At 42.8% G+C, this 4,182-nt stretch overlaps 1 pseudogene; it reads right to left on the minus strand.

Moving 5' to 3' along the window:
• Positions 1 to 220: 220 nt before the first annotated feature.
• On the minus strand, positions 221 to 2,187 carry LOC122892135 (annotated as a pseudogene).
• Positions 2,188 to 4,182: the final 1,995 nt, after the last annotated feature.

Below are 4,182 nucleotides of genomic sequence, written 5' to 3' on the forward strand. Positions count from 1 at the left end.
TGGAGTTTAAAGGGTAACATATTTATAGAACTAATTCTTTTTTTTTCCCATTTAACTTGTTTTAATGTTTCTTCACAAATGGTGAAAAATACTAAAGTACAGACAAGAAAAAATCATAATGTTGTGGCCAACATTATAAATATGGAATTATAAATTTAAAACATTTTCTGGTTTAAAAAATAAATCTGGTAGTCAGTGCAGCTCTCTGGGGGCTGTGCATCTAGTAGGGCCAGTCTCTGAGTTCCTGATGGTACTCACCTTTATCCATTTTTCCAGGTCCTCAGGCCCACCTTTTCTTTCTCTCTTCTGTTTCATCAAAGGTCCAGGGGGTCCGCCAGGGCCATGCCATCTTCCTCTATGAAAGCCACCTCGGTCTATGCCCTGGCCACTGCGGAAGCCCCCTCTGGCTCCACCACGGCTATCTTTGAACATTCCACTGGGACCACCATGGTCCATGAGGCTGTCTCTTTTGCTCCATATATCACCAGGGCCACCACTGCCATGGTCACTGCCTGGAGGTGGAAAGGGTGGTGGAAGGAAGCCTTCAGGCTTTGGGGCCTTTCACTGGCTGCATTCTGTTCTCTAGGTGAAGTTCTGGTTTCCACAACCTGGATTGGGGCACTGCCAGTCTCCAGCTCAGTGCTGGACATTTCCTCCTCCAGATGGGTTCCCTTGGGAACCCTGGGGCCCTTTTGGGGGAAAGCCACCTCTATCTCCTTCATGGTCTCCCATGTGACCCATGGGGCCCCCAGGATCTCCTGGGCCCCCGGACCTGCATGAAGTGATGGCAGCATTCATCTGCCCTCACAGGGTGGCATGCCACACTGCAGACTGTTCCTTGGAGGCTTCTTCCAAGCAAGAGAAAACTTCAGCTTGCTCCCTTGAAAATCTTTCCCATCAAATCACTCCATGGCAGCCTTGGCAGTTGGTGGGTCTTCATGGGACACTGTAGCATCACCTTTGGGCTTTCCTGTTTCCTTGTCCAAGTAGATATGGATCTTAGGTTGTCTGATTCTCTTGTTCATCTTAACAACTCCACACTGCTTAAAGATGTTGGCCAGATCATCTAGAGCCAAATTGTCATTTAGGCCTTGCACAGAAATTGTACTGTTGTCAAGAGTCTTCATCTGGATGTACAGGTGGGCCTAGACCAAGATCTGGTCCTTCATCCAAGGTTCCACCAGGTTTATTGAAGTCACCTCGCTCTCCAGCACCCATTCCACCACATCCTCCTCTCTGCCCACCTATGTTCATGCCTCCATGATCAAATCCCCCTCTTCCCCTGCCCTGGTTATCAGGGCCTCTCATGCTCTAGTTTTCTCCTGGTCCAGAAAATCCTCCAGACTCCTGCCCATAAACACCCATGCTCCTGGGGTGGTCCTGTTGGAATGGACTCTGCTGCCCGTAGCTGCTGCTCTGTTGGCTATATTGACTTGGTGCCTGCCTGTAGGATCCAGTTTTGGGGGCGATAACTAGTGGGTGGTTGCTGTCCATAGCTGCTTTGTTGACCGTAGCTACTCTGCTGTCCATAGCAGCTTGGCTGCCCATAGATGTTCTGCTGAGAATAACTGCTCTGATCCTAACTAGTCGACTGTGTAGAGGAGTCGCTGGTGGGAGGGTAAGAGGGTAGTGCTGTGACTAGCTGCATGGAGAAGCTCCCAGGTACCTGGGGATAACTGTAGTCACTTCTTCCATATCCTAGGCTGGGCTGGTTGTAACCCCTGTCCTAGATTGAGGCTGACTAGTCTCAGCAGGTTTGTTACCATCCTGTGGTCTTGCAAGTGCGGTGGCTGCCAGCTGCTGCCCATAGGCTGGGTAAGCAGGCTGAGTGCCATAAGCAGACTGAGCTGCATAGAAGGCCTGGGTAGTAGTGACCATAGCAGTGGTGATATCATAAGCACCAGTGCCATACCCCTGGACAGGCTGACTATATGTCTGGGGGGCAGTTGGAGTAGTATAACCAGCAGGAGGCTGTCCATAAGAAGTTGCATAGGCCATCTGCCCATAGGTAACAGTGGTCTGAGCCTGGGTGTAGCTGACATCAGTGGGCTGTCCATAGGTTCCATAACTTTGCTGCCCATATGCCTAGGTGGTCTGTGCATATCCTTGAGTGGGATGGGCAGTATATGCACTGTAGCCCTGGTAGGCTGCAGCTTGGCTGTATGTTCTGTAATCCATGGACACCATTTTCTCTCCTTTCTTCTCGTTCTCTCAATGTCTGTCTCCCTCTCACTTTCCCTCTTATAGAACTAATTCTTGAGACAAAGTTGCATGAGAAGCTTTTCTGTCTTTTTTTGTTGTTGTTGACTCAGTCTCTTACAATGAGGATAGCAGACAATGATAGAAACTTTTCTGTCAGTCTATATAGACGGTTCATGGGAATATCCTATTTCCTCACATATTCTATGCACCCACTCTGTTCACTTCCTCTTATTTGTCTTTTCCCTTGGCTGATTTTTAAATTTAAGTGTATGGATAATTTTACTGAGTGTCATCTCTGCTTTCAAGTAGTCTTAGCTACAAAACACTTTCTGGAAATAATCTTTATGCCCAAATAATATTTGTTTACTTATATTAACTAAGGTAAATGACTTCCTAGTTTAAGTTTTCAATAATAATCCATGAAAGATATATTTCTAAAGTGCTCAAGGACTACTGAAGGGATCTTTATAAACTATGTTTTAATTGCATACATAATGAAGTATATTTATATTACATACCTAAAAGGACTCCAACAAAAGGAAATTTTCTACCAAGTATTTATTTTATGAAAGGGATCAGCAAAAGAGATAGAGAATCTAAGTTCAGAGAATTAAATGGAAAAATAGATCTATAGTATGACATTATGGAATTAGTGGATGAAATCAAGTTAAATGAGATTGCAAAGGATATATGCTTATCATCTATAAAAAAAAAAACCAACTAATGATTGTGATGAGAAAAATTTAATGGGATACTAGGAACAGAAACCAAATTGTCATTGGTGAGGAATAATGTGAGAAGAGGAAATAATGAGAGAAAAGTATGAATAGTTCTTCCCAGAAGTTTGACTTGAAAGGTCAACTATTAACTAAAGCTTTAAATGAATGAAGAATTAGAGTTAAAGGAAGCTGTGGGGCATTAGGTGGGCATAATTAAATGTTAACTGGAAGAAACCAAAAGAAAGGAAAAAGTTGAAAGATCGATATAGACATATATGTAGCCTATTCTCTATAATGTGTAGATCTATCTTCAATAACAGAAACTTGAAAAAGCTATATTTTATATATTTTATACATCTCACTGAGATTTGTAAGGTAATAGAATAGTCTAAGGTATTTATAAGATAATAAGGGAGGTAGAACTTAGAGATTTGAGGAGAGTAGAGAAATTTAAGAAAATACACTGGAGACATTAGATAGAGAATGGATTAAGAAAACAGTACTGAAACAGAGTGGATATTAAGGACACAAGAATTTAACACCAGTCTTCATAATTTTTTAGAGATTTTATTTATTGATCTGAGAAAGGGAGAGAGAGGGGGCATGTACACACGAGTTGGGGGGCAGGGGCAGAGAGAGAAGAAGAAGCAGACTCTGTTGAGCAAGGAGCCAGACTGGGAGCTAGATCCCAGGACCAAAACCTGAGTTAAAGGAGATACTTAACTAACTTAATCAGTCTTCATAATTATCTGATTTTTCTCTAGCAGGGCTCAGCAACTGTGTTATCTATTGCTATGTAACAAATTACCCTAATACTTAGTAGCTTCAAATAACAAGCTATTATAATGGATCAGGTATCTGTGAGCGGGTTAGCTCTACAGTTCTTGCTCAACATGTCTCATGAAGTTACAGTCAAACTATAGTTCCTAAAGACATGATGAGGGCTGAAGGATTCACTTCCAAGTTCACTCACATGGCTGTTAAAAGAGTCTCCATATAGTTACTCACAACATGGCATCCCCTAAAGTAAGTCATGAGAGAAAGAGCCAGAGAGAATCAGAGGTTAACAGTGCCTTTATAACCCAATCTTGGAGTTACATACTACCACTTTTGCAATATACTGTTTTTCACACTGACCGATCTTGGTCCAGTGTGGAAGGAGGCTTCATGCCAAAAGCTACAGATCATTCAGGGTCAGTTTGAGATTGCTACTATAGTAGGGGCAGAAAAGAGAATGCTGTCAAATTCACAGATGAATGAT

The sequence above is a fragment of the Neovison vison genome, chromosome 12, assembly GCF_020171115.1.
Source record: "Neovison vison isolate M4711 chromosome 12, ASM_NN_V1, whole genome shotgun sequence".
Classification (NCBI taxonomy): Eukaryota; Metazoa; Chordata; class Mammalia; order Carnivora; family Mustelidae; genus Neogale; species Neogale vison.